The following is a 23,017-nucleotide window of genomic DNA, read 5'->3' as shown; positions in this document are numbered from 1 at the left end:
CCCTGCCTGCTTGGGGAAGAGCTCCTATCCGCCACGCTAGGTCTTCGGGAGACAACCAAAAGCTATGGGACCAGAGAAGCGCCCCCCTCCACCATGGACTCTGCCTCAGGACTATGAGAGCCTGGTCAAGAGCCTCACACCCTCCACCTGTAACAGGCACATGACTGTAGAGGCTTCAAGCTGGGCCACACCAGGGAAACTGGCTGGCTCAGAGGACTGCAAATGGACAATGCGGCTGGGGGATTCGACAAAATAATTCAAAATAAAGGTACAAGACACGTTTTAGCCTTGCCAATAATTCCGTAGCTTCTCAAGGGTCTGTGCTGCACCAGCTTCCGGCCATCACTGGAGGTGGGGTTAAGCTTGCCCAGCTGAGCCCTCTGCAGGTCCCAGGGCAACAGGGTCAACCTGTAATCCCAAAATTATACCAAAGACCCAGAAATATGGGTGGTACCTTACCAAACCCATGGCTGGGAATCTATGTTCTAGCCCATTCGTCCAACTGTACTCACAGCCCCCAGACACATTACATGACTGGAATCATGACTAAGGTCCCACAGAGCCCTCAAATTATACTTACACACTCACACATGCAGGCACACACACGTATGCGTGTGCACACCCACATGCATACACACTATATACAGTGTGCCATGTAGAGAAGCTGGGTTAAAAAATAAGGTTACCACTCAGTTAAAAACAACAATGGACTATTGATAAACAGAACTTGGATGAATCTCCAGGGAATTTTGCTGAGTGAAAACAAACCCAGACCCAAAAAGTTACATAATGGATGGTTCCACTTATCCAGCATACATGAAAAGACAAGATTACAGAAATGGAGAACAGATTAGTGGTTACCATGGGGAGAGACGGCATCGGGGGAAGGGAGCTGAGTGTGGCTATAAAAAGGCAACAGAGGGGTCTTCGTGTTAACGGAAATGTTCTGCATCTGGTCTGTCAGTATCCTAGTTGTCATACTATACTACACTTTTGCAAGATGGTACCACTAGGGAGATGTCAATAAAGGGTACACAGATCGTCTGAATTATTTCTCACAACTGCATTGACTCTGCAATAATCTCAAAATAAAAAACTTAACTTGAAATTAATTAAATCATGTCATTAAAAATGGATGACATTTTTAATAAAAAGTGTATGATCGACTGGATTAATATATACGGGAAGAACTGAAACTTGATCCCCACCTCACACCATAGATTAAAAATTAATTCGTGGTGGACCAAAACTCTAAACGTCAAACGTAAAACCATAAAGCTTCCAGAACATGACATGGAAGAGCATCTTCAAGAACTTAAGATGAGGGGCTGGCCTGGTGGCGCAGCGGTTAAGTTCACACGTTCTGCTTCTCGGTGGCCCAGGGTTCGCTGGTTCAGATCCCAGGTGCAGACATGGCACCACTTGGCAAGCCATGCTGTGGTAGGTGTCCCATGTATAAAGTAGAGGAAGATGGGCATGGATGTTCGCTCAGGGCCAGTCTTCCTCAGCAAAAAAAAAAAAAAAAAAAAAGGAGGATTGGTAGTAGTTAGCTCAGGGCTAATCTTCCTCAAAAAAAAAAAGGAATGGAAGAGTTTATAGATACATAAAGAATTCCTACAAATGTATAAATTAAAAGAATTAAAAGCAGATATCTCAATAGAAAAATGGGTAAAAGTTTTCACCAGACACTTCACAAAAGAGATTCCCCAAACGGCCAATAAACTTATGAAAAGGTGTTCACCAGTGGGGCTCAAGTTCAAAGGACTGACTGCATTAAGCGTTGGCAACGAGTTGAAACAACCAGCGCTGAACTGGTGCTGACAGGTTGGGCACGCTCACGGGAGTGTAAATCGGCACCACACTTCAGAAAACTCGCAATATCTACAACCGAGCATAAGCACGACCTGCAACCCCAGGGCTAGGGACCCGTACAACAGAAAAGAATGCACATGTCCAGCGATGGCAGCACAAGAATGCTCAAGGCAGTGCTGTCCGTAACCGCGGAAGCCTGGAGACCATCCACACGTCCATCCATAAATAGGATACTGCGTAACATTTTGCGTAACATTTTCCATAAACAAACTACATTGCAACACCAACACTGGGGCATCTCACATACATTGTGTCAAGCAAAGGAACTGACCTCAGATCACACGCTGTGTGATTCCATTCATATAAAGCATAAAAACAGGAGAAACTAACCCGTGGGGTTAAAAATCAGCAGATGTTTCCCTCTGGGGAGCAAAGAGGGACAGCGACCAGGAGGGGACCTGAGCACCTTCTGAGAGGCAGTCAATGTCTTATTTCCTGACCTAGAGGGTTCTTAGATAAATTTCCCTGTGTGATAACACATGGAGCTGCATACGCTACGTTTTCAAAAGTTGTGTTTTTTAGAAGCTAATACCACAGGGGTGGGAATTCCGGCACAGCATAGTAAGAAGGTCATCAAATTCTCTCTCTAGAATATCTATAAAGCTAGTCAAAACTATTTTTAAAAATAACCATTTGGGCATTCTAGAATTTATTCATGGCATTTATTCATGAAAAACTACTGAACTTTGAACAAGATAGGGAAAATCTACGGTGTTTTTACCTGGAACTATTCCCATCTCCCCACTCTCAGCTCAGTTGGTGTATCAGACGAACAGGACAGCACAGGGCAGGCCGTGAGAACGAAAACCTTCACCGCCAGAGGCTGATTTGATTTAGAGCAGAAGGCACAAAACTCACGCTCAGCAGCAGTGATGTCAGGAACAAGGAGCCATCTCAGTGGCAAGTGAATGGGGAAAGGCAACAATTCTAACAGGCTGAGATTGTGATCCTGGCTGGGGCAGCAACAGACCAGTGGACAAGCCAGAAACTTGACAGAGAGAGACATGAAATGTGACAGTCACAGCGGTGCCTCGATAAGCTCTCTCCATACACCCAGCTGATGATGGACAGCATGCACGCACAGGGCTGAGCAGAGAGGACCCAAGAAATTCACACATCCCTGGGCTACTGAGAACCCGCAGACACATACAGAGGAAACACAAGAGGGTCTGGCAGAAAGTAAAAGCCTGGGCACATTTGCAAACTGTCTAATCTTCGAATGTGCTCCTAAACCCACACACGGATCCATCAGCAGAGAGTAGAAGCCTGACCGGCTGAAGATGTTTGCACACAACCTCTGACCCACCGTTGACTGACCACTAAGCTAAGGAGACACAGAGATAATCCTTAGGAAGCCAGAATTTAAAATAAAAGCAGGGATTTTTTTTTTAAATGGGGGAGGGGACAAAGCAGAGACATCAATGGTCACACATCAGGGGAAAATGGATTTAAAAAGCTAGGCAAGTTACTCAATAAACAACCCAAAAGACAGCAAGAATAACAACTCTCAGAGGGAAAAAATCAGAATCCAGAGCAGCTACAATATATTATCTAAAGTACCCATTTTCAATACAAAATCACAAGACATGCAAAGAAATAGGAAAGGGTTACTCAGAACAGAAAGCAGTCGATAAAAACTGTCACTGAACATCACCAGATGTTGCACCCGGCGGACAAAGACTTCAAAGCAGCGATCACAAATGTTAAAAAAAAAAAAAAAAAAAAAGACTATCACGCTTCAAGAATTATAAGAAAGTGTGATGACAGTGACTCAGAAACAGAGAACCTCGATAAAGAGAGAAATTATTTTAGAAGATGGAAATTTTGGAATTCAAAAGTATGATCCACGAGGTGAAAAATTCACAAGAGGGGCTCAACGGTAGAACTGAGACGGCAGAAGAAAGAACTCGTGAACCTGAAGATAGACCAAAATAAATTATCCAATCTAAAGAACAGAGGGAAAAAAACAGATGAGAATAATGAACCAACTCTCAGACATCTGTGGGGCAACATCAAGTGCACCAACATATATGTGATGGAGGTCCCAGGAGAAGAGGGAGAGAGAAAGAGGCGGGAAAAATATTTGAAGAAATAATAGTGGAAAACTTTTCAATTTGATGAAAAACATTAATCTAACAGATGCAAGATCAACAAACCCAAGTAGGATAAGAACAAAAAAGTCCAGACCTAGACACATCATAGTTAAACTGTTAACTAGTTAACTATCCAGCTAAACTGTTGAAAGAAAGAGAAAATAGCAAGAGAAGAGAGTCATCACGTGCAGAATAAAGACAACATGACCAGTGGCTGATTTCTCATCAGAGACTACGGAGGTGAGAAGATAGCAAACAACATATTCAAGGTGCTGAAGGAAGAAATGTCAACCAAGAATTCCACATCCCAGAAAGCCATCCTTCAAAAATGAAGGCAGTCCCCAACAAAGACTGAAAGAATCTGGGGCTAGCAGACAAGAAACACTAAAGGAAGTCCTTTGGGCTAAAAGGAAATCACGTGTGATGGTAAGTCAAACCCAGAGAAAGAACGAACACCACCAGGAATGGTAAATGTGTAGACGGATATAAGAGACTTTATAAAGGTATTTTCTCTTTCCTTTCCTTAGTTTCTTTTGAAAATGTAAGATTACATAAAGCAATAATTATAACACCATATTGTTGGGTTTTTAGCATTATTGATGTAATATATACGATAATAATAGCAAAAAGGAGAGAAAAGAAAATGGGACTATACTGGAGTAAAGTTTCCATATTTTACCATAATTAAGTTACTATTAATTTGAAATCATTTGTAATGAGTTAAGATGCATATCTGAATCCACCACTAACAAAACAACTCAAAGAAATACAGTTTAAAAAATTAATAGAGCAATTAAAATGGGACATTAATAGTATTTATCTGACAGCAAAGGAGAAACAGAGGGGGAAAAAAGATGAGACACGCAGAAAACAACTCAGACAATGGCAACCATAGCAAATAAAAAATTACATTAAACGTGAATGGACTACACAGCTCAATCAAAAGGCAGAGATTGTCAGACTGGGTTATAAGAACAAGATCTGAACACGTATTGTCTAAAAACGGTCCACTTCAAGGTCAAATGTACCACCAGGCTGAAAGTAAAAGGATGGGAAAATACACATGCAAACAGTAACCACAGAAAGAGCTGGAGCGGGTAAGTTAACATCAGACAAAACAGACTTTAAAGAATTTCCCAGAGGCAAAGGACATTTCATAATGATAAGCAAATCAATGCCTCCAGAAGATGTGACAATTATAAATGAATGAGCCCATAATAACAGAGCCGCAAAACACATTAAGCAACAACTAATAGAATGGAAAGGAGAAATGGACAGCTCAACGATAATAGAAATATCAGGACTCCACTCTCAATAACTGAGAGAGCAGCTAGACAAGAAATTAGCAGAGACACAGAGGACTCGAGCGACACTTTCGCCAACTTGACCCGGCATTTACAGAACATTCCACCCAGCAGAATACACATTCTTGCAAACGCACGTGGCACATTCTCCAGGACAGACGTACGCTAGGCTGCAAGACGAACCTCAGTAAATTTAAAATAAATGAATCACGGAAAGTGTATCTCCAACTGCAAGGGAAATATGTTAGAAATCAACAAAAGAAACAAATCTGGAGAAATCCCCAAATATTTGGAAAGTAAACAACAGAGTTTTCAACAACCCAGGAGTCAAAGAAATTACAAAGGAAAGTAGAAAATGTCTTTAATTAAATGAAAATAAAAACAGAACATACCAAAATTTATGAAATGTCGTTAAAGCAGGGCTTGCATTGAAATTTATGGCTTTTGATCCTCACTGGAAAAGGAAAAAAATCTCAAAAACCCAAGTTCCCACCTTAAGAAACTAGGAAAAAAAGAGGACACTAAACCCAAAGCAAGCAGAATAAAGGGAAAAGAACAGATCAGGTAGGGAGGGAAAAGGAAAAAAACAGAGAAAAGCAACAAAACCAAAATCCGGCTATTTGAAAAGATCAACAAAACTGACAAACTTTTAGCTAGCTTGACCAAGAAAAGAGAGAAAACTCAAATTACCAATATCAGTTATTAAAGAAGAAACGTGACTACCAATGCCACAGAAATTAAAGGGAGTTAGGGAAATATTTATGACCAACTTTATGCCAACAAATTAGACAATTTAGATGAAGTGGACAAATTTCTAGAAACACACAAGTTACCAAGAGTGATTCAAGAAGAAACAGAAAATCTGAATAGACCTATAACCTTTTTTTTAGCTGAATGATTAATTTAAAACATTCTCCCAAAGAAAAGCCCAGGCTCAGATGGTTTCAGTGGTAAATTCTGTCAAATATTTCAAGAAATAATATTGAACCTTGACAAGCTCTTTCAGAAAAAAAGAGGAGAAAAACTTCCCACTCGTTCTATCAGACCAGCATTCTCCCTGATACCAAAACCCGAAGAAGACACCATAAGAAAATAACAGACCAATACACCTCATGAACATAGGTGTAAAAATCCTTCACAAAATATTAGCAAACCAAATCCAGCCACATATAAAAAGGATTACACAGGTGGAACTTATCTCAGGAATGCAAGGCTAGGTTAGCATCTGAAAATAACTAAAGTTTGCTACCATATGAATAGATAAAAGGACAAAAGCCACACGGTCATCTCAATAAATGTAGAAAAAGCATTTAACCAAATCCAACACCTCTTCATGATAAAAATGCCCAACAAACCAGGAACACAAGAGAACCGATAGAGACCACGTATGAAAACCACAGCTAACATCACACCTAATGTGAAAGACTGAACGTGTTTCCTGTAAGACCAGGAACAAAGCACCTCTCCCACTCAGCATCATTCTGGAGGTGCTGTAGTCTGTGTGACAAGGCAAGAAAAAGAAATAACAGGCATCCAGTCTGAAAAGGAAGACCTAAAACTCTCCTATTTGCAGATGGCATGACCCTGTTGGTAGAAAACCCTAAGGAGTCCATGAAAGTCTACTGGAACCAGCTAAAAATTAAATTTAGCCAGATCGAAGGACAAAAGATCAATATGCAAAGCTCCATTTTACTCCTATGTGCTAGCCACAAACAACCTGAAAACGAAACTAAGAAAATAATTCCATTCACGACAGCATCACAAAATAGTTAGGAATAAATGTAACAAAAGAAATCCCATTAGCAACACTTGCACACTGAAAACGACCGAAAATTGCTAAGAGAAAAAGAAAGATGAAAATTCACGGAGAGACATTCCATGTTCATGGATTGGAAGATTTAATATTCCCAAGCTGATGTATAAATTAAACACAAGCCCACCAAAATCCCAGTGGGCATTTTTTTTTAAAAAAAGAAATTGACAAGCTGATGCTAAAATTTACATGGAAACGCAGAGGTCTCAGAATAGCCAAAGCATTTCAAGAAGAAAAACAAATGTGGAGGCACTTATGTCACCTGCTTTCAAAACTTATCACAAAGCCAGAGTAATGGAGACCGTGTGGTACTGGCATAAGAACGGACACACACATCAGTGCAAGAGAACTGAGAGCCCAGAAATAAACTCTTATGTTTATGAGCCCAAGAAAACAATGCAGAAAAGAGAGTCTTTTCAAAAAACGGTGCTGGAGCAAATCGATATCATTATAATAAAAAATGAACTCAGACCCTACACGTCGTACACAAACATCAACTTAAAATGCACGATAGACCCAAATGCAAGAGCCAAAACTATCCACCTTCTAGAAGAAAACACAGAGGAAAATCTCTGTGACTTTGGATCAGGCAAAGAATTCTTAAACACCAAAAACACAACCCATAAAAGAAGAAAATAGATAAACTCGACTTCATGATAAATAAAAACTTTTGTGCTCTAAAAGACACTGTTAGGAAATGAAAGATGAGCTATAGACGGGGATAAGATCTTTGCAAATCACATTTCTGACAAAGGACTTATGTCCAGAATGTAGAAAGAACTCTCGCAATAATTTGGAATCATTTTGAAACTCAAAATAAGACAAACTCATTAAAATGGGCGAAAGATTTGAATAGACGTGTTTATCAAAGAAGAAATATGAATGTCTGATGAATACACGAAGAAGTGTTCGACTTCACTGGTTATTAGGAAAGTGCAAATTAAAACCACAGCGAGAAACCACCGCACGCCCACTTCACTGTCTACAATAAAAAAAGGCCAACATTACCAAGTGTTGCCAGATTGTGGAGGAACTGGAGCCCGCATGGGTCGCTGGTGGGGATGCAAAACGGCACAGCCTCTTCAGAAAACTGTCTGGCAGTTTGTTAAAAATTTAAACATTGACTCACGATACAACCCAGCAATTCCACTCCATGGCCTCTAGCGAAGAGACCCGAAAACACACGTCCACACACGGATTTCCACTGCATCGCAGCAATATTCATAATAGCCCCAAACTGGAAACCACCCAAATGCCCATAATTGGCATATGGATAAACAAAATTTGGTGGAGTGAAAATGGAGTACTATACAGCGATAAAAATAGGCAAGGAGTGACCCACACCATAAGATGAATCAACTTTCAAAACACTGTGCCAAGTGAAAGAAGCCAGACACAAAAGACCCCATATTGTGTGATCCCGTTGACATGAAATGTCCAGAAAAAGGTGACTACAGAGATCAGCGCCGGGAGTGAGGTGGGACTGACTGCCGATGGGCGTGAGGTTCGGGAACCTTCTGGAGCGACGGGAATGTTCTAAAACCAGCTGGTGGCCCTTCTAAAAAGTTCTAAAAATTGTTCTAAAAACGGCTGTGAAACTCTGTAAATGTACGAAAAGCAGTGAAGGGCATTCACAATGGGTGTGCAAAAGTGCAAAGTGTACACACACTTACGACGTCACGGTAAGTAAATTAGACCTCCATGAAGCTGTTAACAAAGAAAGGACAGGCGTGCCAGCGCATTCCGCACACGCTCCCCACCCCGCCCCGGGGGTCTGCACCTGACGCTGCCCCACGGACGGCCCGAGTCTCGTTCCACCGGCCACAGCTGCCTTCAGGATCGCCCACCAGCCCCCAAGGCCATCAGCCTCTCTGCTATCCTGTCACGCCCAGGATTTCACTCAAAAACAGGAGGACCCCCTCCTATGCCCTTGGGGTACCTTCCTCCCAGAACCTAACTCCACGGCTGGCTCACTCCTTGGCAACGCAGGGGGCCGCCTTGCCCACGCACGATGAGCAGAAGCGAAGCCACAGACCCGGGGGAGGTGCCCTGCTGGCGTCCCCGGCTTGGCTTCACCTGCGGCAAACCGGCCGGATCACGACCAGTGGGCCGCGGGTCCCGTACCTGGACGCAGGGACAGGGTCAGGTGCGAGGATGCTAGAGGGAGGACAGAGCAGTCTCTGGGACAGCCTGCAGACCGGGTCCCAGGGGTAACAGCGCCCCCCCAACCCTTGTGCACCCAGCCTTGGCTCCCCCAGGGTCCAGGGCAAACAGAAGCCCCTCCCATCCCCAGCGGTCCACGCGGGAACCTGTCAGTCACACAGCATCACAGGGGTCCTCAGTGTCCCAACCTGTAAAATGGGCAGCATGACCCAGCCTGCTTTAGCCACTGGACATGTCTGGTGCAGCCTGGACCCCACAAGCCCTCCCCTGGGGGCAGGCCCTGGTTCCTCGGCAGTCCCGTCGAGGGACCAGAGCTGGCTCCAGGCTGTGGATAGTTGGTTCCTCATTTCCCCTCCCCCACCGAGGCTCCTTCTCCCTTCATCTGTAAGATGCGCAGGGGGCTGCCAGGGGTGGGGCGCCGGAGGGGGTGTCGGAGACAGGCAGCTCGGGGCAATGGCACTCGGGAGCCAGCTCCTCATCTGTGAAATGGGTACACGGCCCCTCCTCCCGGCTGTATGAGGCCCACGTGGTGGGGCCTGAGACGGAGGATGCAGGACGGGGCAGTGTGGGCCATCCAAGCCCAAGTGTGTGCAAGGTCCTGTGGTTTCAGGAGTCCTCCCGAGATGAAGGTCGTGGCAGGCGGGCGGGCGAGGAGCCCAGGGTCCCGCTGGCAGAGGGGCTGTGCTCCAGGAGGCTGGGGCCGCCTTCCCACACGAGACGAGGAAGCCAGAGAGCTGGGGCTGAGCACCCAGGGGTCAGAGCCCTGTGCCTCCAGGCCTCAGTTTCCCCTTTTGGAAGGAGGATGCTGGAGCAGCTGGAAAGCTCTGATTTTGAAGCCCGGCCCAGGGTCCTCTTCCCTACAAGTACCACGTCTCTGTCTCCCGTCCCCAGGAAACAGGCATTTTCTCCCTGAATTTAGAATTCCCGGACATTTTCCCCCAGGAGAAAGGTGGGAGATGGAAGAGATTCTGGCCTGAAAGGACCTAAATTTAGATGCCACCACGTCCGGGCTGTGCGACTCTGGGGAGAGGCCAGAGTCACCGAGGAGCCGGGCCTCCCCACAGTCCGCCACGTTCTGCAAAGGGCAACACCAGAGGACGCCTGGGGCCCCTCAGTGGGACACTCGGCCCTCATGATGTGGCCCCTGACTTCTGGCTCCAGTCTCTGCCGGGGCAGCAGCAGCTCCACCATCCAGACTCACGGCTCCCTCCACGGACCGTGTGCCCCTTCCAAACAGCCAGGCCCTCTGCCTGCACACCTTGCACCTGTCCACCCGAGAGACCCTGCACCGCCAGGACAGGGAGTAGACCCCACCCCATCCTCCTCCCCATGGTCAGCTGCCCCTCCCCTCCGCTTTCCCACGCTCCCCAAGGAGCCCACGGGGCCCAGCGTGACCCTTGGCCCCAGACTGTGCAGCGCCTGGCCCACAAAGGGGAACCCACGATGGAGCAAGGCCCCCACCGCAGCCGGAAGGGAGACTGAGGTGGGGCTCTGGGGGGAGGGGTGTGTCCCCCCAACATACGTGGCCCCCTGGAGCCCTCCTTTCAACCCCACCAGAAGGAAACAGCCTCACGCTGCCATGTGTGTCAGTGCACACGGGGACACACCCGGACACGACTGTCTGCTGGAGCCCTTGTGCAGATTGCCACTGAGGGGATGTGTCAGAACACAGGTACCGTGTTCAGCTACACACGTGTGCATGCCAGACCACACCGTCACGGACGAGGGCACACACTGACAAAAACACGCCAGGGCACGGGCTGATGTGTGGAGATGCACTGCGGGGATGTGTGACCTTAGAGTGGCTGCACACACCTGTGCCCAGGCGAATGCCAGTCGGCACGTCTAAACACGCACCCTAATGGTCAGAGTGTGCAGCACGCGTGCACATGCATGACGTGTGCTGTGTGTGCATGTCAGAGGTCTCGTGTGCGTCCCGGAGTGGGGCTGTCTGCACAAGCCCTTGTGGTCATACACGCTTGTGTGGGCACTTGTGCCCGTCAGAGCGAGGGTGTGACAGCTACACGTCTTGGCGTTTCGTATGCAGCTGCCCCAGGCGGGGCGTCCTGCTTCAGCCCCCGACTCGGGTGGACGAGGCCGGGTGGCAGCAGTGGATTTCTGACGAGCTGTTTTTCTAAAAAGCCGTCTCCGTGCCTCACATCCTTCAGATCCAGTGTGCTCTCGCTCTGGGGACACCATAATGAGGAAACCAAAACAAGCCCGGATGTCTGTCAGACGGAAAACGTCCCTGAGGCCCGAGTCTCGGCCCGGCCCTGGCCTCTCTCCCCGCGCCCCCGCCCTCCTGCCCCGGACACGGGAGCTGGCCAGCTCCAGACCCGAGGGCAGGCGCAGCCCAAGGGGCGGGGGGCCCCAGGCCACCAGGAGCCCCCCGGGAGCTCTCCGTGCCCTCTTCATTTTAGCACCTCGGCCACTCTACCGAATTTGCAAAAAACAGCAGACAAATTCGTTTTGCAGAATCTAAACCCTCAGACCGAGGAATCTGAGGCCGGAACACACCTTCGCTGGACAGTGAAACTCGGGGGACCCCCATCTACCGCCTGCTCTGGGGTCTGAGCAGGAGGAAGGGGGCAGAGGCCCTAGGAGGGCGAGCACGTGCACACACGTGTGAACACAGGCACGCACACACACGTGCACACACAGTGCACACTCCTACACGCACAATTACCTGCAAACTAAGATGAGACAAGTGCAAAAGGAAGCGCCCATGCCGGCTGTCTGAGGACGCCGCCCCGAGCCCCACTTCCCCCCTCAGGGTTCCTGCCCAGTCAACCCCATGGTTTCATGCCCATCTTTTTGGGAGGCAGTCTCCTCTCCCCCAGAACGACATGCCTGAAACGCTACTGAACGTCAGAGAGAAGCAGGATTTGCTGTAACCACCTCACTCTCTACAGGATCCCATCCCTCATCTCATACGGGATTTAAGTGGGAAAGTGGATTCTGCCTTACGGAACGTCCTTCTCTACAGGAACGCAGCTCCGATCTTTTAAGCCACGTCAGACCAGACATCACATGCACTGTCTCTCCAAACCAGCATCGCCGGCTCTGGGCACGCTGCGTCCGTCTCTCCCGGGCATCATCAGAGACTCCTCGCTGAGTGTCACTCCCACTTGCACCCCTAAGAATCCTTGCCTCCCCTCCAGCCAGAGAGGCCTTGTAAACGCATAAACCAGCCTCGTCCCTTAGCTGCTCAAACTTCCAAAAAGCTTCCCAAGACAAAGAGAACGAGATCCAACTCTTCCCCAGAACTGGGCACTGCAACCTCTCCCACCGACCTCCTGCCCCTGGGGGTCAGCCACGTGGGCCTTGCCCCTCCTCCAAGATGCCAAGCTTGTGGCTACCTCAGGGCCTTTGCACTTGCTGTTCCTCTCCCCCCAGCACCCTCTTTCTCTGTCTCTTTACACAGCAGGGTGCAGAGGAACACGAAGTCCAAGCCTGTGCCACCTGAGAAAGCTGAGGCTTCTGGGCTGAGTGATGCCCCCATGGGACAAAGCCAAAAGACCCCTACGTGGGCAAGGTGGAGGCCCTGGTGCAGACAAGGAAGCACATCCCAAGGTCCTGGGCCCCTCGGCTTCCAGGGCGGCTGTGGAGGCTGGGGCGGTGGAGAGGCCTCAGAGAGGAGCAGAGTCGGGTGCCGATGCTGTAGGCACGTCCAGGGCGCTGGTGGCCCGATGTCACCCCAGCCACTCCTCTGGGCTCTGCCTGCCAGCACAGGAGCGCTTCCTCACTGTGCGCTCTGCACAGCCCTCTCCCCACAGCGCCCACTGTGTGCGCGAAGGGTCCGCAGAGCCCCCTCGCCAGACACGGTCGTCGTCCCCGCCGTGGGGCGGCACGCGGCTGCCTGTGTGTGCGCGTCTGTGTTTATCAAACTAAAGGGAGCTAATGACTAAGAGATGCCGGAGTTTGATCCTGCTGAAAATAAAACCGGGATCTGTCGGTAAACACGAGGGAGCCTCGGGCTGTCAGTCATCTCCCAGGGCTCCCACCCCACGGGAGGCGGGACTCGGCAGGACCCCATCGCTTCCCAAGGTGGGGGCCACGAGGCCAGGCTCCTTGCACACTGCATGCCCGGGGGGCAGACGCCCGGCCTTCATGCCAGCCACGTCTCCAGCGCTGGTGGCGGCTCTGAACCCGCCCAGCTTCGTAATGCTTCTTACCCATCGGCCCCTTACAGAAGTAGCCGTCAGAGGGGCAGACAGCACAGACATGCGCTTGGGGGCGTCCAAAGTGGGTCTGGAGGGGGCAGGCTGGGAGCGTGGTCCTCAGAGCCCAGGCCAGCCCACCGTGCACCCCCTCGCCTCCAGGCTGGAGACCTGTGGCAAGGCCTCCATGGCCCCATCGTAAGGCATGGGGGGGTCCTTAAAAGCCCCCCTGCTCTCTCCATGGTGGGGAGGGAAGTGTGGTGCAGGGGACGGAGCGTGGGAGAGGGCTGAGCCTGGACGCTCCTGCCAGCTCTGACGCTGGCTTGCTGCCACCGTCCTATGGGGCTCTCAGTCTCCCCACCTGCTAAACGCACGGATTGAATCTGTGACTCTATCAAGGACAACGGACCCGTAGGGACAGCCGGGAGAGGGGCTGGGCTGCTGGACGCTCCCCCAGGCTGTGCCCCCCGCCCCACCCCCGTCCTCATCCCTTCCCACAGATGCCCAGAGTGTGGTCTCTCCCTCCACTCCAGTCTTGCTTTGGGGGAGGCCGAGCCCCGTAGCTGCCAGAGTCCATCCCGGGAGTCAGCTGAGGGAGGCGCCTTGAACAGAAACCGCAGGCCACTAGGCGGGGTCCACGCCCAGCCCACCCCAGCTGCCTCTCAGGGCCCCTCTCCCCAGCCCTGCTCAATGCTCCCCAAAAGGTCCCACACCACTGCTCTCGCTGATCCCAGCCTGGATGCCTGCCCCGTTCTCCAGGGTCATCCAAATGTGGCCCACCCTTGAAGGGCCAGCCAGACCCCTCCTCTGGGAGCCCCCACGCTTGGAGCAGGGCAGCCCCCAAGGAGGAACTTGGGGACAGCTCACAGGGGAGGGAACCCTGAGGGCAGGGAGAGACTGGCCATAAACCCTGAGCAATTAAGGCTCATTGTCAAGGCAGGAAGGGAGGCGTCCCCAGTGGGTGTCTCCCACGGGGGCAGAGCCCCAGCAGTCCTGGCTGGATGGGCAGTGGGGGGTGTCCCTGCCCTTGAGAGGCCCGGGTGCAGGCGTGGCCCAGTGCTCAGATGCTGGGCCAGCCTCCAGTACTCAGTTCCCCCACTGCTCCTCCTCATCCCGGGGGGCCCGGAGCAGGGAGCCAAGGGGGCAGCCTGTCCTTGCCTCTCCTAAGAAGGCCCTCAGGCCCTCCTGGGCACCCGCAGCCCTCAGCCTCTGTTCTCCCCTCGTCTCCAAGCCCAAGGCCAGCCTGGTCCTGGCTCCCAGGAGGATTCCAACTGAGGCTCCACGACTCTCTAGTCGTGTGACCTTGGGCGATGCTGGACCCTTCTGGAAGAGGAGGCCAATGGGCTGACCTCCCCTGGAAAGGACCATACATACATATTTGTGTGTTCCTGTTTGCCGTCTGTCTCCCCCCGCCCCCGCACACAAGCTCCACCCATGCCAGGGCCTCGTGACGGTCTTGTCCCCAGGCTCCAGGCAGAGTCTGGAGCCCTCGGTAAGTCTAATGAATAAACCTGCAGGAATTCTTCAAGCTCGAATGGCCAGGAGTCTCTGTTCCTGTTCCCAGGTGGCCGCTCGGTCCCAGGGTGGTCTCTCCAGCCCCTCCGGTCCCCAGGAGAGCTTGGCAAAGCCACGTCTCAGCTGACTACACTCGGGCAGGGCGGGTGGAAGGTGACGGACAGGCAGGCCCAGAGAGAGGAGCTGAGTGCCCACGGCTGCCACCCCACTTCCTGCTCCCCTCCAGGGCTGCTGGCCAGCACAGGGGGCACAGGAAGTGGGGGTCCCCAGAAGCCGAGGCTGTGCCTGTCCTGCTCACGTGACCAGACACAAACCAGCACAGCAGGGGAACAGGGCCCCTTCCACCCACTTCTCTGCCTCCCTCACTGTGCAACCTGGGACCATACACTGCCCCACTCTGGACCTCAGCCTCCCTATCTGCACAGTGGGCGCTGGCATGGATCATACCACAGTCCCTTCCACGTCAGGGCTCCCCTCCCCTGCGTGGGCTCCACCATCAGCCACCCCAACAGAGACCCAGTCGAGGCCAGTGGACACCCGAGCTTCTGCTGGAAGAAATGGGAATCCATGACAGGAGACCAAACGGCAAGGGCCACGTGAGGGGCATGGGGGTGCTGGAGAGATGACAAATGTATCCGGTGTCCGCGGGAACACAGCACCTGCTCCAGGTTCACGCCCGGAAATTTACGGCCCCGTCTCCCAGCCCTGGAGATCTATCTGCCGCCTGTCACTCACTGGCAGTTTCCATCCTGCACCCTCCCTCCAGATGTATTTCACGCCACCCACCCGGGCTCCGACAGGGTCTGCCTGTTTGTTTCCTGCAGAGATAGATGAACACCCAAGTCCACACACCTCTGCTCATAAATTTCTCCCGCTGCCACAGCATCCTCAGAAACAGGGTCCTCTGCTAATGGGAACTGGGCCCCTAAGTGGGTAGGGACTGCTGTGGGGGGTAGGGGGGCTCTGACCCAGGGGATTGGAGGAGGGGGGTTTCCTGAGTGTTTAGAAAACCCCATTCAAATTTAGAGCTGGTGCATGTGTGCTTATGTGCATGTGTGTGTGTGTTAGAGACACACACAGATGGAGAACTCCGGCAGATGCTCCCATTTCACTCCATCATTCAAGTCACTGTCATAATTTTGGCCCCACTAATTTTTCTCTCTTGGAACAGGTGACGCTGACAAGGAGACACTTCGGGTCGGAAGATTCCCAAATCCCAGGGTCCAAAAGAGGGGCCGCGGGGGTCCATGCTCCAGCCCGAGGCTCTCCTGGGGACCCCGGCCACTTGTTTCCTTAGGGGGGTGGGGACAGAGGTGGGGGACAGCAGCCTCTCCCCAGCCCAGGTGTGGGGCTCCCACTTCCAAAGGCAATTGGAAGAACTGCTGAGCTCTCCAGAGCCTTCATGGGGGGCGATGGGGAGGGGACGTTGTCCTTCCTCCCTTCCTGTGGCCCCAGGTGCAGGTGCCCACCACGTCACCCTCCCCCCCGCACCCCCCCCCCCCAGATTTCCAGGCATCACGATAGGGTGCTGGCTTTTCTCAGAGACAGGACCTGCTGCTCTGGGGCCTGCTGTATCATCCTGAAGGCCACGCAGGCTGCAGACCTGCTGCCACGGCCAGGGGGCTGCTCAGCGGCCTGAGGGAGAGGGGCCAGCTGCTGGGGGTAGGGTGCAGCTCCCGTCTCTCTGACCCAGAGACCTGGGGGTCTTCTGTCCACCAGGGGCTGTTCAGCCCTCCCTCGCCACGTGAGCAGGAAAAGGAGGGACCCAAGTGATGGGCTCCTGGCCAGCTCCAACCCCGTAAATCCAGAGTGAAGGGGGGCATCACCCTCTGATACCCTGGCCACCTGAGGTTTGTCCCTCTCTCACCAGGCGTGTCTCCTTTTCTGACGCAATGGGAGGCAAACCTGGGATGGGGTTTGTGCCTGTGTCCCCCCACTGCCTGTTCAATTAAAAGGCGAAAGCTGCAAGGACCCAGGGCAGAGGAGGCCAGGGGGCCAGCGAGGTGGGAAGAGGAGAGTATGTGCAGCTTTGAAGCACCACGAGCCCATGTGCTCATCTCCTCTCCGCACCGGGCAGAGGCTGGGGCCTCTTTGGAAACCCCCTGGGAGAGACAGGGTGGGGAGGATCTCCCTTCATACCTCCCCTCCCTCAGCACCCCCTGAAAGCTCCTGTCACTGAGGCTCCTAGGGTCTCAGATCGTGGGGTGCTTTCTGCACAGCCCCCAGACCAACACAGCCGGGGAGAGGCAGACACAGCTGCACCCAAGCAAGGGCTCCACGATGCACCTGCCGGAGATAAGACACTCACACCTGAGCCTCTGCTGCGAGGTGCAAGCCTGGCGGGTCCCCCGAGCCTGGGGAGAGGCCTCCAGGGGCCCTGCCGACCCTGAGTGTCACTGCCCCGTCCCTTCCAGGAAATACACGTTATCATTATACCCCCACTTTACAGATGTGGAAAGTGAGGCTCAGAGAGGTTACCTGCCCCAAGGTCACACCGCTGATGCCTGGAAGAGTCTGCTTTCGATGCCAGAGGCTGTCGTTCTGTGTTGGAGGAGAAAACGCCTGCAGGGGGCCCCCACCCAGACCGGCCAGCGAGTGACCTGCGGATTTTAAAGGATGGAAGGAGGACCCCTGCCTTAGAGGCAGGGTGGGACAAGGAGCACCTCCCCCCCAACCACCCCCCCAAAGAGATGACGATGAGAACGGGTCCAGGGTGGGGGGAGGGGTGGAGAACATCCACCAAGTTCACAGCAAACCCCACGCCAGCGGTTTGGCTCCCTGACCGTGACCGCGGAATGCGGCCCCTCCCCCGAGTGTGGCTGGACCGAGCGAGGAGGCGCGCAGCGTCGGGAGGATGGGCAGATAAGGCAGGGGTGGTGATGCCGGGCGCGGATGGGGTCAGGGACCAGGGCCGACGTTTCCAGAAGGGCAGGGGCCGCAGAGGGTCGCCCGCAGGGAGCAGCTGCTCTGGGCTGGGTGCGGGGTGCGTAGGGAGGCGTGCGGACGGCGAAGGGGGCCGTCGAGGGGAGACAGGTGCTGGGGAAGGGGTGGGTCCCAGCGAAGGAGCGGCTGTGCGAGGTGCAGCAGCGACCCGGGGGCGGCAGCGGGACCCCGACCGGGACCCCGGCTCTGCCGGGCTCAGCCAGGCGCCCGCTCCGCCGTCGCCAAGTTCCTGCAACTTTGCCCGCTGCGCTCGGAGGGCGCGCCGGGCCCGGGGCGCACCAGGGGCCGGGGGCGCACAGCGAGCGGGCGCGGGGCGCGAGGTGCGGGGTCCGGCCGCGCCGCCCGAGAGTGGCCCGAGTCCCGCGCCCCTTGCCTCGGCCCCTCCGGCCGCGCTCGGACTCGGGCTCCGCGGGCGCCGCGCTTACCTTTCCGGGGCTGCGCCCGCCGCCGCCGCCGCCGCCGTCCTCCCGGCTCTAACTTCGCTCCTGGGATTGAAATTCCGCCCCAGCTTCGCCCATCGATCCGCGCGCCGCCCCGCCCCTCGCCTCGCGGGCTGGGGGGCCCTTGCGCGCGCGCCCCCCCTCCCCCGCTCGCTCCCTCCCACCCCGTCTTCCTCCCCGCCCGAGTCCGGCGCCGAGTCCTCGCCTTGCCTGTTACCCCCTCCCTCCCTCCCGAACCCCCTCCGCTCGCCCGGCCTCCGCGCCGCCTCGCTCCTTCCCTCCGCGGCCGCCGAGCGCAGGGGGAGGGGCGGGGGGGGGAGGTACTCGAAAGCGCAGGAGGGTTTCCTCGCGGCCCCTCCCCTGCCCTGCCCTGCCGCCCACATCCAAGCGGGGGCGGGGGAGCGCGCGGATGCCGTCGCCCGGATGAGCCACCGCGACCCTCACCACATTAGGCAGCGCCCGGGGCGGGCGTTCTCAGGACGCGGGTCGGCCGTCGGTCCCGCCCACAAGGGAGAAGACAGGGACCTAGGGACGGAGAACGTGTGGGGGCGGGGGGAAGGAAGCAGGTAGGGTAGGCCCCCCCCACTACGCAGCCCCGGCCCCCCTTCCTTCCCTCACTCACCCCAACCTCTGAGAGGACCCCGGGGGGCTCTCGCGCACTCTTTCTGCTTACTTTGACCCTCACCACCTGCGTGTGCGGAAGCCCCCTTTCCGCAGGTTACAGGAGAGGAAACTGAGTCAAGAGAGGCCCAGAGGCTTGCTCCACGCCCGTCCGAAGCAGACCCCGAAGGGCAGCCTTCACCCCCAGGACCGATGCTCCTAACCCCTCCAGTCTCTCCGCTCGGGCCGGGCAGGCCCCCAGCAGTGCCCTCAGCCCACCCGGTGGGCGGCCCGGCAAGCGCCTCAGGGCCCGCTCATGTCCCTGCGCAGCCCGGCCGTCCCCGCCGGCGCCCGCGCCCCCTCCCCGCTTCCTGTCCCCCTCCTGCCTATGATTCCCGGCCTCAGTACCCCCGGCACGCTCTCCGCTCCCCGCCAGCAGCTGGGCAATTCACCGAGCATACAAAAGAGTTGACTCAATTCAAAGGCAGCAAATCAAGATAAATCCTATAGTGTGTGGGGACCGGGGAGGGAGTGGGAATGAACGCCCACAGCACAAGCGAGTCCTAGAGGGACGGCAAGCCCCCACCCTGCCCCCCAGCACCACCTGGGCAGGGAGGTTGGCCAGGAAGGGGGGAGTGGGCTGGGAGCTACCCTACCCCTGCCAGCCAGGATTTAGGAATTTCGGGCTTCTTCATGGTCCCCTCTTGCCTGCCAGTGGGGCTCCTTTGAGAGTGGGTGCAGAGCCATAAAGGGGTGCCAGGACAAAAGCCAGTGTGTCTCCATGGTAACACACAAGTACTGGGGGGCAGTGTGTCCTGGAAACACTTCACAGGGTCAAGGGTGAGGCACAGCGAGGACGGCACTGGGGCATTTGAGCTGTAGCCACTCTCTCTGAGCCGCCCCTCAAGGACCCCGTCCCAGCAGGCCACAGGCCAAGGGCAGGCCCTTGTTCATCAGCAGATGGACACTGCGGCTTCAGCTGTGCCTGGCCTGGGCACGCCGACAGAGCAGGGCATGAGTGGGCCCCCCTCTCCTCTCTGCTGTCCAAGAGGCCTCTCCAGATGGTTCGGACTGGGGAGAGACTGGTCCTCCCCTAGGGCCCACCCTGGTCACTCGTGGAAGGTCCGAGAAGGGAGAAGCAACCTTCCAGCTCTGGCCTCACCAGCCCTGTGCGGGAAATGCACAGGAGGGAAGGGAGTCGAGGCCCCGAGCAGCCTTCCCCAGGCAAACCCCTGACTTCCCTTTAGGGCTGGTTCCCCAGGTGCTCGATGGCCCAGCAGCTCCCTGCTCTGGAAGGATCCACGTGGCATTTATATGGGCGTCTCCGGGGTGCCAGGACGGTGCTAGGTGCCTAGCTAGAGATGCATCACGACCTCCTCGCTGCCCCCTTGGTGCAAAGGCTATGAGCCCATTTCTGCAGCATGCAAGCCGAGGCCAGAGGCACTGCCCAACCGCCCTCCCAACAGGCAAGTATGTGGCCCCCCAGAGTCAGTGCTCCAGGAGCTCAGAGGTCAACTGGAGGAGCGGGTTAGAGGTCCCTGCCGGAGGGTCCCCACAACCGGAGAGGATCCCTGGGCAGGCGGCAGAGAGCGAAGCGCACAGTTGGGGGCGCAGAGAATTGGAGGCGGGGCCAGCCATTGGGGTCCTCGCCTCTGCGCCCCCTACCCCGAGCCCAGGCTGCGCCGTCAGGCTGCGACCTCGTCCCCTGAATCTCCGCTGGGTCGCCCCTCCCCCGTGGCCGCGCCGGTTGGCGGCCTGCGTGGAAGTCATTAATTCTGTTACAGAGACGCCGGCGCCACCGCCGCGAGGACATCTGTCAGGGACCCGATACTGCGCACCACGCCCCCTACCCCACCCCCAGACCCAGAGCGGGGTGAAAAGATGCGACCGCTCACTTATCAAGGCTCTGAGACCGCCGGAGCGCGGCACGCAGCGCTGGAGGGCGCTGGGGTCCCGGAGTTAACGGAGGGGGCGGGGCCGACGGCCAGCTCTGGGGGACAAAGACCCCCCCCAAGCTGTTTGGGGGCTGGGCTCTGCAGACTGGAAGACGGGAAGAAGCAGCCCCTATTCCCCGGTTCCCGAAATCCTCAAATCCACTCAAGCCTGGGGTGGGGTGGGGGAGCAAATAGAATCCTAGGCATTCGGGGTGCGTGGAGGCGACGCTGGAAGGGGGGCCATCAGGACATTGCCCCCTCCCTTCACATGCAGCTGTAGCTACATCCTAAAACCCTCTCAGAAGCTTCGCAGGTCCCCTCTTCTCTCTAAAGCCCCCTAGGCTGTCTGTTGCGACCACCCCACTCCCCACGGCCCCTCAGATGGGGTGGCGACCGGCCCCCAGGGACGGGTGAATGGGAGCGCATCGGTGTGTCGGTTCAGAGGAAGCGACGCTGATGAGACGAAATTCCTGCTTATCCCTGGCAGTCTGGCCCCAGGGACCCCACACCCCTCCAGCGGAGGAGGACTCGGTTGGGGACTGTGCTCAAATCGCGCCAGTCTGGCCGGGGCAGCTGACTGACGGGGCGGCCACAGGCCACACCGTGCAGTTTGGGAAGAGAAAAAGTTGGGGGGGGGGGGGCGACACCCAGAGACCAGAGAGGAAAGAGTGGGAGCACAGCAGGGGGGTGTGGAGGGAAAAGCGACAGGATGGGGACCACGAGAACTGGGGAGGGGGCTGAGTCTGGGCCCGGGGTCGCCCCAGCCTGCAGCCAAGCCTGGCTTCCCGGCTTCCCGGGCCGGGAGAGGTCGGGCCACAAGCGTCTATTAATAGCCGCGAGCCGGGTCCTTCCCGGGAGCTCAGCAGCGGCGGGCAGAGCCAGGCGACCGAACTGGAGGAATGGGGGGTCCTGGAACACCTCCTCCAAAGGCTCGGGCTGCGCGGGGCGGAGTGCTGCTCCCCAACGCCGGCTGGGCGAAGGCGAGGCACCCAGAGTCCACTCCTTGTCCGCCCTCCACTACAGGATGGGGTTCCAGCTTGAGGGGGGCAGTCTCCGGGCCAACTTGGGGCGCCGCGGCTCCCACCGTGCACTCGCAGGCAAGACCACCCCCTCGCTCCCTGCCCAGCCCGCCCTTCGCTCTCACAGCGCTCAGCAAAGTTTCGGGGTCCCCGCGGCGCCTCCTAGCCCGAGGGGTCCGGAGTCCTGGCCCATCGGGCCGCGGCGTCGGAGAGGGAAGTTTGTCCGGCCGGGGCTCGGCGACCGCTAACTTCGGGTGCGCCCGCCTCGGAACCCGGGTGAGCCGGGGGGACGCCCAGGAACCGCGGACCCAACGCGCCGCAACCAAAGCTCCACCGGCGGGGGAACTCGGCCCCGGCGCGGACGCTCCGGGCAGGACGCAGGGGTTGGGGCGGCCGGGGCTCAGGGAACCGCTGGGGACCCCGCGCCCGCCCCCACTGCCTCCGGAGAGAGCATCTTCCCCGCCTCCCCCAGGGGCGGGCCCCGCTGGCCCCGCAGCTGCCGCAGAGGAGACCCCCGCCCCCGCAGCCCCCGCGCAGCCCCCTCTCCCACAAGCCCCTTCCTACCTGGGCCGGGTGCGGGCCCGGGGCTGGAGGCACGGTCTCGGGCGAGCGGAGCGCGCGCGCCCAGGTCCCCGGAGCGCGGCGGCGGCGGCGGCGGCTTCCCCTCCTTCCTCCTCCTCTTCCTCCTCCGGCTCGCTGGCTCCAGACAGATCTCCTCCCCCTCGCGCCCTGCCCGCCCCTCCCGGAGCCCGCCGGACTGGGCTCGGCCTGCGACGGGGAGCGGAGCGGAGCCGGCGGGAGCCGGGCTGCGGCGCTCACTGCGTCAAGCACGGGGCGAGCGCGGGGCGGCGGCGGGGACCGCGCGCTCCGAGCCCGGGGCCAGCCGGGCAGGCGGGGAAGCGGCGGCGGCGCCGGCGACGCCGAGGGGCCGGGCGGCTCGGGCTCCGGCTCGGGCGCGGGCGCGGGCGCGGTGGTGGCGGCCGTGGAAGCGCCGAGGTTGTAGCACATTCTTTCTGAGCGTGATCGAAGGCTTCATGCAGGAACCGGAGCGGGGAGGGCAGGAGGAGGGGCGGGGGACGCGGGCGGGGGCGGCCGGAGGGGCGGGCGGGCGGCGGGGTCGCTCCCGCAAGTCGGTGGACTGGGGGTGTCCGGAGGGCGACG

The 23,017-nt window shown here is 56.1% G+C and overlaps 1 protein-coding gene across 3 annotated transcripts in view; it reads right to left on the bottom strand.

Moving 5' to 3' along the window:
* Positions 1–22,649, bottom strand: part of ELFN1 (extracellular leucine rich repeat and fibronectin type III domain containing 1) — a 68,894-nt gene extending 46,245 nt beyond the window's left edge. The window contains exons 1-2 of one of the 3 annotated variants that reach the window (XM_046665665.1): positions 18,289–18,501; positions 17,399–17,520 (exon numbers count right to left, since the gene is read on the bottom strand). The gene's annotated coding sequence lies outside the window, so the exon portion shown is untranslated. Of the gene's footprint in view, positions 1–17,398; positions 17,521–18,288; positions 18,502–22,420 lie in introns of those variants that run through there. The other 2 variants (XM_046665666.1, XM_046665664.1) reach the window with 2 other exon arrangements.
* Between the last annotated feature and the right edge of the window lie 368 nt (positions 22,650–23,017).

Source organism: Equus quagga, chromosome 7 (assembly GCF_021613505.1).
Source record: "Equus quagga isolate Etosha38 chromosome 7, UCLA_HA_Equagga_1.0, whole genome shotgun sequence".
Lineage (NCBI taxonomy): Eukaryota > Metazoa > Chordata > Mammalia > Perissodactyla > Equidae > Equus > Equus quagga.
Note: the sequence above shows the minus strand (reverse complement) of the source record. Positions and strands in the feature narration are given on the sequence as shown.